The sequence below is a fragment of the Epinephelus lanceolatus genome, chromosome 1 (genome assembly GCF_041903045.1).
Source record: "Epinephelus lanceolatus isolate andai-2023 chromosome 1, ASM4190304v1, whole genome shotgun sequence".
Classification (NCBI taxonomy): domain Eukaryota; kingdom Metazoa; phylum Chordata; class Actinopteri; order Perciformes; family Serranidae; genus Epinephelus; species Epinephelus lanceolatus.
Window position 1 is genome coordinate 35,535,481 of NC_135734.1, and position 14,227 is coordinate 35,549,707.

Here is a 14,227-nt window from a genome sequence, read left to right on the forward strand (position 1 = left end):
CACTATGAGCTATATTTACTCTTTAGCGTAAATTTGATTTACCGGTAGATGTTAGATCTTTATGATAAGTTAGTCACAGCAGTTATGCTGTATGCCTGTGAAGGAGGGCTGTTTGGAAAAACCTGAATACTGGAATAGCCAGATACTGGTCTGGATCAGGAGCAAAACACGGTTAAACCTGGACAGGGAACACAATTTCAACACAGCCTGAGTGACACATTAGCATCACATCAACTCACCTTCATTTTTTAACCGTTAGTGGGGTTAGCAAGCTCCTTGTCAAAGGTCAGAAGTTAAAGAAATGAATGGCATGCTCCAAACTAGCAGAAACAAGGAAAATATATTTTGACAATGAAATCCATTTAAGGATGAGTGGAGTGAGAAATGTGCTCTTCTTATCCAGGGGGGAGCCCAAGAATTACTTGTAATGTTCATGTGTAATGAAAACATTGTCCATAAATATATGTAACATCATAATAATCATATGTGTGTAATAATAGTAGAAATATGATAATAATAATAATAATAGTAGTAGCACTGGCCATCAGGCGCAACCATGACCCATGATCCAGACCCAACCCCAATTCATGGGAACCTGTGAGATGACAAAGCACTAAAGCTCTTGGAGAGAAGCAAATTAGGGTGCTTTCACACCTGCCCTGTTTGGTTCGGTTGAATCGAACCAAAACAGTCGGACCGAGACCTTCTTGAAGAGGTGGTCTCAGTCCGGTTACAAACGAACTCTGGTGTGGTTTGTTTGTGGTGAGAACATGTTCCGACCTCGATCCGAACCAACTGCAGTCACATGACACATTGTTTGGGGTAAACATGAGCATGTTACAGTCCTGGAGGATTATTAATGTGCACCTCCTCCTGTACTGCCGGAATATGCACATTCAGCACATCCAATGCATCAAAACATTGTTTTCTAGTTGGAGCCGCGCCTCGTTTTCAAACTGTATGGTTTGACTAAAATGAACAATGACAGCAATATAGTCCACGATGAGCAGCGCTAAAATCAACCTGCGTAGTTGTCCCTCCATTGTGACATTAGAAAGTGTCACATTTATCTTGCAAGTGTAGTCTTCTTCAACGTTTTGTTTACATCCTGGATTTTTCCCACATGGAAACTCTGACCAATCAAGAGCAGCTTTCTCACACAGACATTTCATCTGATCCAATGTGAAAGCTGCCATGAGAACACGAACAAACCCTCTGCAACTTTGTAACAAAATTAGTCTTTGACTCAGACCAAACAAGCGAACTCTAGGTCTGAAAGGACCCTTAGTAACGTGTATTAATGGTTCATGTCCCCAAACAGCGAAAGATTGAGTCCCCTGACAGACTAGTCCTATATCAGCCTAACTAGGGGCTGGTCCAAGGAAAGCCTGAGCCAGCCCTAATTATAAGCTTTGTCAAATGGGAAATCTTTATCAGAAAAATGTTATCATTTAACACTATGCAGCTATGGTCTTGAATCAATAAAATCTGAATCTGCAATTGTAATTTTTAATTTTTGTTTTGACAGCATCATTTTCAACTGTTTCCTGCAAACTGTATTCACAAAAAAGGTCAGTATCACTCTTTTCCTAGTAAATGGAACAAGGTCCATATTCACAGACAGAACTGTCAGCATCATGTTGGCCATAAGGGTAATGAGTTTGTATTATCAAGAAATTGTTTATTAATGCTCCCTTGGAGGCTTTTCATCAGTAACAGTACTTGAGGTCCAAGGTTTCCACAACACAAGATACTCTACCAGACAGAAACTGTCTGAGACGCAGTGCTATAGATGGAATACATAATAACCTCTTAGCAAAAGATCTAAAGCAAAGTTACTGAAAGATTAGCTTTCACTATCATGTGTTACCTCCAAGCCTCCTCATGTGTGATGAACCATGTTTCTTTATTAAATAATAAATGAGAGGTTGTTTACAGAGAAGTTGTTTTTTAAAACTGTTTCACTGCAGTGCATAATTGCAGTGGCTCCTTGTGCAAATGTGCAGTATCTGCTGATTAATTTCCTTTGATTCCAATATGCACTGCTATCCATAGAAAGAGCATACTCAGTCCCATCATTTGAATTCTGCATGATGTCTCGTGTAATTTTATCAGAATGTCTGCTTTGCTTGTTGAATGGCTGCATCTGAAACTGGCCTGTGATGAACTTGGATCTGAATAAACAACGGCTCCCACTGGGCTCTTCATTCCATAGCAATCCTAACAAGGCTGTGAACGCTGTAAATTGATAAACCATCACTGATTATCTTCCCTGCCTTAAAGGTAGACTCTGTAACAATGAATGGAATTCCAATTTTATTGACTGAACTCTATGAAGTGTCTGTATAGATCTGAATATAAGTGTAGTCAATACACCAAAGAAAATCCGAACATCTTTGTTGTAAAACAACATTTTCTGTTGTCCACTGAAAATCACACCCATTCTCATCAAATGCCAGTTTTGTCAGTGATTTTGGCGTCCCAGGTATCAACGTTCAGAGGCAGCTGTGGCGCTGGGATATGCACCAGTTGGTGGCTACTTTTGACATCAGTGTCAACAACTGAACTTGTCAAATACTGACACTTTTTTTGGTGGATGTCGGTGTCAGACACCAATGCACCGAGACACTCTTCGAGGGGGTAAATATGCAGAGTGAGAAGTCTGTGTAGGGCACGAGGGAGGAGAGCTGTATCGGTCAAACAAACACTGGACTTTAACCCAGAAGCCCACAATTCATTTCATCCATGTGAAACCAAAAGTCAATGGAGTTATTTTAATAAAATTATAGCGTAGTAGTATGTGTAGCATGCTACTCTAGTGACATATATCACATGATGTATGTCACGTGACGTCACAGTTGGTGAACCAGGTGAGACTGGACTCAAACGCTCAACTCTGAAGACGGGGATGATAACACAGTCTTTACTGGTCCAAAGGTAGGATCGGTACACAGAAGGACTATCAATGGAAGCAAACAGTTCCAATATGGATGAGGCAGAGGCAGGCAAAAATTAAAAAACCAAGACAAGGACATGGGGATACAAAAGGCTGGCACACTAGGAGCAAAGATGAACTGGCACTGAGAGAAAAGAAGACACACACACTAAATACTGTAGTGAGGGGAGGGATAACGAGACTCAGGTGAGGCTAATCAGGGCGGGACAGACAATCAGACATAGGTGAAGTCATCAAAAGGGAGGGAAAACACAGGGGCAGGAAGTGAAGCGATCTGAAACGAGAGGAGATGCGAGTTTCAAAGTAAAACAGGAAACAACATGTATGAATGAAATAAAAAACATAACCTAAGAAACTTGAGCTGTGACAACACATACTTTAAGCCAAACAATGATGTTTTTTCCTAAACCTAACCACGTACCTTTGTTCCCTAACATTAAGGAAATAGATGTAAAAATTAAGTGTTTTACCTACGTTGTAAGTTTGAAAAACAACTGCATGTAACAAGCAGAAACTGTACATTTACTGTGAAAATAGAAATGTATTTTGAAAGGAAGCGGCAGTTTAAACTCTGGGAGACTACCGAGCACCTCATATTTTGACGTTCAGGTCCACTGACAAAGCAGCAGTGTTTGACGAGTTGGGATGAGAATGGGTTGGAAAATTAAACGCCCACTGAAATGACCCTTCCTCAACTTTTCCAAAGACCTCTTGTAAATGTCATGACCCATCAAGCTACCTAAATTCATGTTTATTTGTCATCCCTGTGCTTCCTGTTTAATTTTGGAATCCATTGTGTCTCGTTTCAGATTCCATGTCCTGTCCAGCTTCCCTCCTTTGTAATTACTTGCCCCGCCCTAATGTGTTTCACCTGTGTCTCATTGGGTGCGGTTACATGATGGCTTCTCATTCAGAATGAAATAAATCTGAATGAAATCATTCGGAATTAAAGTCTTTCCAGGTAGTTTACATGGGAAATATTCATTCCGAATGAAGGTTGACACGGGAGATCAGTTTAATCACCTTTTAATCGCCTTTATTCAGGTCCGCGCAAGGTTTGGGGCAGGGAAGGTTTCTGATTGGATAGGGGGCGGGGCGGATGTTACGTGTTATGTTTACCAGAAGAAAACACTGTAGTCCTCGTTCTGGATAACAAGATGCTTGACGTCGCCGTTCTTAGTGCCTTTTTCGGGCTTGTTTTGCTTATATTCTTGAAGCAGCAGTACGACAACAACCTTGTTCTGCTAATGCCTCGTCTGTTGAGGAGGAGAAGGGAAGTAGAAGGTCGAAGAAGGGAGGTAGAAGACTGTGCTTTGGTGAATGGAAACAGGTTAGTGCAACGAGTCTGACTGCTCTATCTCAGCCCGTTGCTATGCGCGCTATATACGTCATCGTGCCAGAAGGGCAAGGAAACGAGCATGCGCAGAAAGACCGGAATTAACTTAAAGAGGAATGAGTGTATACAAGTGCGAGAAATTCTTTCATTAGGAATTAGAAACGGAATATTCCAGCCTCTTACATCGGATTGAATTTTCAATCGCATTGGCCATTTTCATTGCAAATTAGGTGTTTACAAAATCACTTTTAATAGGAATGAACTTTCATTCAGAATGAAAAGGGAATTAAACTGTCCATGTAAACGCACTGATTGTCTCCCTTGTCTCAGAGTATTTAAGTCCCTGTCTTCCCCTCCTTTGTTGCCAGAACATCTTAACCTTTGTGTGATAGTTCCAACGTTTCCCTAGTGTTCCTCATGAGTGTGTTTTTTCTGTTTTTGGGTTTTGACCACCTTTTTACCTGTCGAATTGGATTCCTTTGCCTGTGTTACTGATCACCCGTGCAGCATCCTGAGCATGATAAAGACCCTAAAGACCCTGAACTTTTATCCTAGTCTGTGAGTCTGCCTTGTCAGTCCTTCTCCACTTTGTGCTTGACAGTAATGTCTTTACAATGAAGTCAAAATTTATTCCTCTTTTCCAAATTCCTCCTCAAAAAGAGAAACTCCCTTCACATTCTTTATATTACCAGGTATGTCATTCATTGTAATAAAAAGTAATAAAGGGCTGACTTTAAGTCCTTGAGGTGTTTTCAGCAGCAAAGTTTCATCAATAGTTTTACTGTCTATAACGTCTTCAAGGGATTACTTAGTAACATGGGTTGTTCAAGTTATCGCAAAATGTAAGAGAGAGTTAAATGTATTTAGATGACGGGGCACAAAAAAAACTGCACTGAGACAACTGGAGCCGTTTTTTTGTTCAGCTTCCAGTTCATCACTGAGTAGTTTGAGATACAGCCATTCAACAATTGAGATAGAGCTACAACGGACATTGTACAGAATTCAAATGATGGGACGGAGTGTGCTATTTCTATAAATACCAGCACATACTGGAATAGAAGGAAGTTAATTAGCAGATAAATTAGCAACAGAGGTCAAACAAACAAACAAACAACAACGACAAACAAAAAAACACAAATTGATTTAACAATTAATTTGAGTAGAAATATAGAGTGTAATCAGGCACAGGTTGAAGATGAGGTGGCAGTAGCGGTGGGAGGAAGAGAAAACAGAGCGATGGTTTTATTGAATTCAAATAAAAGTCTGAGAAATGAGAAGTACAGGAAAAAGCAATAAAGAGGAGATGATAATACCCAGATTAAGATTTGGTCATAGAGGACTAAATAGCACATTGTTTTAAAAAAGAAAACACAAAACAAGGAGGATGTGACTTTTGTGGTTAAGGTGAAACTTAAGAACATGTAATGATTCTTTGTCAAAGATCTAAAACTGAGGCAACAGACCTGATTCAGAGCCTCAGAGGGATCTAAGGAAACTCTGAGTTACATGATACTTTGGGGAGATGAATGTTGCCTGTTTTTGTTGAATTGTCTGAGGGAAACAAATTTGATTTAGAGGTGTTGTGTTCTTGGTTATTGTTGGTTACATTTAGAGTCCAGATTCAAACAATTGGTGGTGAACCACATCATCTGCAAAAAGCAGAGATGCATTTCTGAGGTCACCAAACCACACCTTGTCCTTCCTCCATGGATCTCGGAGAATCCCTTCCCGTCCATGAATGTCACAAATAGGCAAGGGACAACCCTGGCGGAGGCCAGCACCCACTGAGTAACGTGTTTGACTTTACACTGAGGGCCGAATTCACAAAAGGATTGCGTGGCTTTTGCAGCCGCTAAACCTGTAAAAATGGAGCAAACAGATACCATCTAAATCACAAAGCACGTGCAGAGGGTGAAATGCTCCACTAACTGCGCTGCCAAGCAGATTGCATCTCGGTGCTCTGGTGTTATTTACACGTATTTAAATGAGGTAATATGCACATATTTGGCGCAAAAATTGCCCCTTTCTATGCAAATGAGCCTCATTGATAAACAACGTCTAATTCACTAACACCAGCGCTAATAGCCACACGCAGTTTGAGTGAAGTAAATAACGTCTTTAGAAAGCTGGTGCAAACTGGGCGCTCCTCTGCGGAAGCCTCTCGCCCAGACTTTCCATTGATTGTGGCAGCAGTGATCGTCTGTTAAATCAGTCTGTAAATAATATTTTGACATTATTATTATAATCATTATTACTGTAATGGCATCCGAAGATACTGATGCGTTAAACAGGTGACAGTCTGCGGTCGTTCTCAAAACACACTTCTGTCACGCACTTCAAAAGCAACTTTCAATAATTTATTTTACGAAACGGGGGAAACAAACGTGGACGTGGTTCCATAATTTATATTAAATTCAAAAGATAATGAAAAAACAGCTACGAGTGAGAGGGAATAGTGATAAAGTGGTCAGATCCACAGCCTCAACCCATCTGACAGTGTTAAACTGACTCACCAGCAGACATCACTACATGAGGATATACAGTATTCAGTACTTTGCCAAACACTTACCATGCCATGCCATGTGGCTAATTGCAATCAGGGGCAAATCAGGGGCAAACTGCACTCAGCTGCCAAACTTTGTGGGCGTGTTTGCGCTGGTATATCATTAGCGCAATATCCTTTGTGAATAGGACGTTAAGACGGAGCAAACTGCGGGTGCAAGTGAAGTGCAATTCAAGGTGCTATCAGCGGCCGCAGTTCATTCTTTGTGAATTAGGCCCTGAGTATGCTGACACAGCTCTCACTTTGGTCATACAGGGACTGGATGGCTCATAGCTGCAAGCCCAGTACCCCTTAACCCTGCAGTAACCCCCACAAGACTCTCCGAGGGACGTGGTCAGAAGTCTTCTCCAAGTCCTCAAAACACATGTAAACTAGTAATTGTAAACAAACTCCCACAACCCCTCCAGCAGCCTCGCAAGGGTAAAGAGCTGGTCCACCGCTCCACGGCCAGGACAGAATCCACATTGCTCCTCCTGAATCTGAGGTTCAACAATCAGTCTGAGCCTTCTTTCAAGCACCCTGGAGTAAACGTTTCCCGGGACGCTGAGCAGTGTGATATCCCGGTAGTTGGAGTACACCCTCCGGTCCCCTTTTTTGAAAGTGGTAACCCCCTAAACCTCCTGTGCCCACCCCATCCCCCCTGAAGTAATGACATATCACTTTCAAAGGGTGCACCAAAAAGTTACTTATGATGAGGTTATGAGTAATACATGAGTCATTTCTAGTTTTGCATCGCTCAGTGGCTGAGCAATCAGGAATGACTCATCAAGAAAGTCATCAGCATGTCAATTCACAATTATTTATCATTCATTAACACATCAACACTTTGTTCTCTAGTAACTCATCAAATCTTTTGTATTGCCTTCGACTTGGAGGCCCCACTGGGCCCAATTTCCCTCAGATTTGTCAGCAACCTCAGGTGTGAGTTCCTGACTGAGCGGATCACCGGGCCTTTTCTCCCTCTAGTCGTCAGTGGCAGGCTCACTTAGCCTCAACTGGCCTTTCATCCCTGGCCCTGATTCCCCCGGATGCTTTGGGCTCTGTTAACATGCTGTTCACTTCCCACTGGATTTGAGTGATCCCCATCTACTGGACCGGAGAGACAGGGAGCGCCACACAAAGAGACAGACAGATAGACAGGCCTGAAACAAATGCACACACACACACACACGCACACACACACACACACACATTCACATGGACAAAACAAGAGATAACATCAACGGAGAAATAGTCAGATTGGATGGGGAAGGGGATGTACTGGACTGATTGACTGACCTGCTTTCAGTCCATCAGAGACTCCACTGATATAGGGGAGACACAGACAGATTATACGGAGGGAGAATAGACCCGACTTTATATCAAGTGAATTGAGTAGTTTGACTGATCCTCCACTCCACTGGACCAGAGAGATATACAGACAGACAGGAAGAGAACAACCAAGATAAAGAGTAAAAACAAAGGTATTGGCGATGGGGACAGAAATTGTGAACGAAGGTTGAAAATTGAACAGGAACTAAAAACCGACAAGAAGAAAAGTGAGGCAGACGTTTCAGAATCAGGTTGTTAGACTCAGCTCTATAGTTTCAAACTTCACACTTTGTCATCCTCAGCTGTATTTGGGATGAGATGACTGAGGAAGAAAATGTTTGCAGTAAAAATTTAGTATTCTTATTTATGGAAACACGTTTTTGTTACATACTTTGACGGCTTACATCTGAATCTATAAAAATAAACTGTAAACTGTATCTTACAGATTGGCTGTGTCTCTGATGAAAGTTTGTGACAGCAACTCATTCAAATTCAGATTCCAACACCAGCAGCACATCTGTTACTGCAAATATGGATGCGACTATTTTTTAAGTAATGTGATTAATTCAACCCACCCACTGCATCATGCTCGATTTTTCCTAAGTTTGAGGAAAAATATATGAATCTTACAATTAAGATTTACAAAGCAGCTGCTGGGCGTTGAGATGCAGAGGCTTACTCAGCATTTCACAGTGTCAACCAAAGGAGAAGAGTGATAATTTTCTCTCTAGGAATAAATAATCATACCAGCAATGAAGACTTTGCTTACAATCTTTTATACTTCCATTTCAGGAAAAGTGACAGCTAATTTACAAAAATAATAACAATTATTTACTGATAGCCCCAAATCAAAACAACTCATTCCCCCACGCAGTCATTTAATCTATTACAACTTTATTTATCCCTGTCAGGCAGCTCCACACCCAGATCAACAGACACACACACACACACACACACACACACACACACACACAAACACACACACAGGAGATAAAGATATGATACTGAATAGCAACACAGTGATAGATTGATTGTACAAAAGCAAGAGTAAAAAACCTTCAAATAATTGTGGTTCATTTTGGACAGAAATCTTAATCTTGTAGTAAAAGAAAAACAATTTACAAAAAAAGGAAAACTTTATGTGCCCTTTTAATTTTTTGAGTCCTGAACATGCAACCCAGTTGCCAGGATAAATGCTGGCGTTGTATGTTTCTGCAAACCATGGATACAGCATTAGATCATGAACATGTCCTGCAAAAACAGGTGACATCAGTATGTCACTCTCTTCCTCCTCTCTTTTTCTTAACACTGCTCTATGTCTCTCAGCTCTTTTCTCAGCCCTTGTTGTGTCTATTTCATGAGTGTCCAATGCAAATCCACAAAATATAAACAGTCTATGGGTAAGACAAGAGAGACGCGTCAAGAAGTGCAATGTAGCCAATCAGAGGCAGAGTATGGGGGATCTTGCTGAGAAAAGCTAATAGCGAAGCAGCAAGCAGAATAAACCAAAGGATTAGTACATGATGTCATGTGGAAGTGTTTCCCTTATCTACATGCCTCAGTGTGGCGCTGGCATCAGTCACTTTACTCAACCCTTAGTTTTATTATCCTTACTTTAATCCAGACCTCCACAGAAAAAAACAGTCTAAGCTTTTCTTGGGGAAAAGAGTTTGTAACTTTTGTGGACGCCACCGCACTACTCGGTCAGTTAATTAACTTCACTACTGAAAAGCTACATGACTCAGGAAGTAGTGATGTTACCATCATGCTACTGAGATATGAACAGTTTTGGGGGCACAATCCCTGCTCGAAAAGCAGCAATGGTTCAGTAAAAAAACAGCTACTTTTTGTGGTACTATCCCCGCCGGAGAAATAGCGACAGGTCCAGGGGCGTAAATATAGACAGTGTGGTTGCAGTGGAGACTGTGAGGTGTGGGGGGCTTGCAAATGATTCAGATTGTCACCTCCGAACTACACTTGTGTTCAAAGAAATCAAATTTAATTTAAAATGACGCCATTTACTATTAGCTATATGCCAACCTGCTAAATGCAAACCCATCTCCGCCATGATTTTCTTTTCTTTTCTTTTCTAATTTTGGTAAAATAGTCAGTAGTAATCTAGAACAAAATTATATGCTTTTTCTACATGAACTAGAAAAACCATGAAACCATGAAAAAACTATTCAACTGAATAAATAATTTCTTGTTTCCTTTGATATTTTTGTCATATACAGGTATGCAGTGATGATTGCAGGGCAACGTGTGTTGATGTTGTCTTATGTTAAGTCTCTGTCTATCATGTGACAAGACCAGGCCTGGAATTTCGTCATTTTAGGGGTAAGGCCACTTGACCTTTCGCGTTGTCAATTTTTTGAGGGCACAAAGGCCAAAAGCCAGGGCAGCAAGGCCATACAGTAAAACAATGATTTTAAATCCACATCCATAATGAATTTAAGAACTAAGGATGTATAACTATCTGTGAAATGAATAAATAAAACAAGCTCAAGTAATAATAATGAATATAATAAGTAATAATGTGATTTATTTAATAGCACTAATAAACCCATGTGTTTTAAATATAGAACAACCAGGTTCATGTATTTATAAACAAACAATCTTAAATATTAGGCCTAAATATTTTTTGAGTGTACATGATAAACTGATTCACTGAACAAGACTGGCTTACAATTATTTTTGATGTGTTGTTAGATAGCTAACAAACAAACAAACTACAACAGGGCTATTCAGTTAGGCTACTATTTCAACTGGGCCGCATTTCAAAACCAGAACATGTTGACGGGCCACATTTTTAGCAGTGAGCAATGATCCATTTCTTTTTTTTTTTGCATACATATATATATTTATATATACACAGGCATGGCCCTCCTCAACATGATGCAGAAACAGAATAAAAAAGAGCTATCAATGCACAGAAGCATAATAAGTGACATTAACAGTATCTAACATCACACACTATCTCTCTACCAGCATCTCCCTCTCTCCTCTCCTCCACACACACACATGCACACACACACACGCACACACCTCACTTCCTGATGCTTTCCTTACAGGTCAGTTACACAGGATATAGTTTAATACACTCCATGGCAGCAACAGTCATGTTTATAACAACAAAGTCGCTATTTAAAACCCAATAATATCTCACTGGAATATAAATATTCCTCCTGACATCACAATACTGAGTGAAGAAAGTCACGTTATCTCAGCATGAAGACAAACATCAGTATCAGTCATTCATCCTGCTCTCTGTCCCTCCTCTACTGAGGACACTCACTGTCTGCAGGTCGCTACTTCAGGTACATGTTCAGATAAAGTGTTAGCCTACATACAGACAGCTTTCATTTTAGTTTTAAAGGGCCAGTGTGTAATATTTGGCATGGTTTATTGTCAAATCTGAATATGAATATGAATATTCTACTCATTAATATGTTTATACAAGTGTATAATCGCTATAAAATAAAATTCGTTTGGTTTTCGTAGCCTTATAATTATGCTTTTATATATATATATATATATATATATATATATATATATATATATAGCAAGGGCCTTGCTTTAGAGAGGTCGCCATCTTGTGCCGCCATGTATGTACGGCAGACCGAGCGGACAATCCAGCCAGCCAGAGAACGCGTTTCGCGTGTATAAATGAACCAACGAAGACAGCGGAAGGAAGGAAGAAGGAGGAGGAAACAGCAGACAGTGTTAGTAGTTCGTCGATAGAGAGTAGTGAAAAGTTTTTTTAGTTATAAAGTTTGCGAATGGACCACACTTACCACGCAACAGGAGAGAATGAACCCGAACCGTCATCTGCGAGGAAAAGAAGATGCAGCTTCACTCCTTGTGATGCACTCTCTGCGGCGCTTTTCCTCCTGAAGATATATCTCCCCAACGATGGTAGCAGTAGCACCGAATCCCATTCTGTGCATTCAGCCTCTCTTCTCGCCCGCTCAGCATCAAACACATGGAGTTCCTCATCTGTATGCTCCGGCTCAAACAGGTATGGTTCTGGGTCTGTGTCCGCTACAAGAAACTCTTCAAAATCGCGTTCAGAGTCGTCCATTGCAGCTATTATAGTCCGGAGATATTGCTAGGCTAAATAAACAGCTGAGCTCTGTTTACAGGCTACGCTGTCAGTCAGTGTGCGGGCTGGAGATTGGTGGAGCAGAGAGGGGAGGGGGGTCCCCACTCGGTATGGTAAACGAGTATGTGTGTAAAGTTATGAAGTGTGTCTGTTAGAAGAGTCAGAGTGTGGGACGGAGTCTTTTACCCCCTGGAGTGTTACCAGAGTTTCTGGAGTGCTCAAATAAACTGGCCTTTTCCCCGAACGCTACTCTGGTCTCCTGCTCGTGAGGGATTCATTACAATATCGTAACATGGTTTAGATTTCTAAATAAACATTCACCTCGTCGCTAGATAGACCTACTCCTGAAAAACTCGTGCACAAGGCTTTTTGTCCCTACGAGGCCACTGTCATTTACCCGACGGGAGGGGTGAGCGAGTGAGCCCTGCAATCTAGAATTTGACCACTGATGTCACTGTTTTCAACCCATTTTACACACTGGCCCTTTAAGTCTATAACAGTTTGCTGTTAGCACTGAGAGCACGATGTGCTTGTGTCGACCGTGATCATAAATCATAAGAGCGGTGAATGAGAGACTGCGGACAGAGCAGATTGAAATATGGCTTTCTACATGCTGATCACATGTATTGATAAAGTATTGGCTTGGCTGGCAGAGGTTTTATCGCACTTACTTACAGTAACAAGTGTAGCTGTCGTTAACTAGAGTCATCTTGAAGTTATATTCCCTTCATCTGCACCGCAGTCCCACCACTGTTGAGTTTGTGTGTCTGTGTGTGTGTGTGTGTGTGTGTGTGTGTGTGTGCGCGCGCGCTGTGAGGGGTGACATGCATACCAGGTCTCGGTACCGATCCCTGCCTGGGTGTTTGATGAAGTCTCCTGGTTGGCTGGTGATAGATTGGTGTCAAACTATCGTTACAGCCCGTCCATGCCAGGCTCGAATCAAACCCCCCCACTGGTGATGTACGCATCATTTCATTTGATGTTCCTCAATAAGAATCCAGAATGTCATCGCATTATTTTTTTCTCAATAGATGCAGGTGTCAAAGCCGTGTTGACAGGAAAGAGGCAGAGGAGAAAACCGCAAAGGCCACTGTGGCCTTAGGGCAGATAAGGGCAGATAAGGGCACAAGGCCAAATGAGGAGGGCACGAGAGCCATGGCCCTTGTGGCCCTCGTGGCCCTCGTGAAATTCCTGCCCTGGACAAGACAATACCATTTGAAGTCCAGCTGGTGGTCATACCTTTAAAGAAAGGACAAGAAAGACACGAACGGGAGGAAAAAGTAGCAAAGCTCCCTAAATTATATGTTTTGGGTTTTGCCAGTGGTGTGTGTGTGCGGCTTATAGCTAGTAACTAGTGTGCACTAGGGCCTATCACAATAACGTGCACTGGGGCCCGTAGTAACTACCTTACGCCACTGGACAGGTTCCTAAAAAACAGTCATGTTTGAGGGGTAAAAAGCAGCTGGAAAAAGAGCCACGGGTTACTAAAAAAACACTCACAGTTGATACTTAAAAAAACTGCTAGAGACCACCAATGACTCACTAAAAACAACTTGTTTTGTTGTTTGTTGGTCTCAACAGTGGTCTGCAGCTTGGCAGGCATCTCACCCAGATGTCACACCATCCACCATCCCCTCCACCTCTAAATGACAGTCAGCTCATATACAACATCAAGAGAGGTTGATATGACATATATGAAACATGCAAATGTAAAATATTCTTGTGTTGCAGAAACATACAATGCCAACATTTCCTCTGGCACCTGGGCTGATCCATGGCTACTGTTCAATCTTATGTGTAACCAGGAAACGACACATGTACTTCATGAGACTTAGAAGCGAGCCTGAATCCAGGAAGGGGTTTGAAAGGCTTAGAGTCTGGAAATATGGCAGACACACAACCTGTGGTTTTAATTGGTGCTTAATTGCAGCGTGGGCAGTACATTAATAACATATTAGC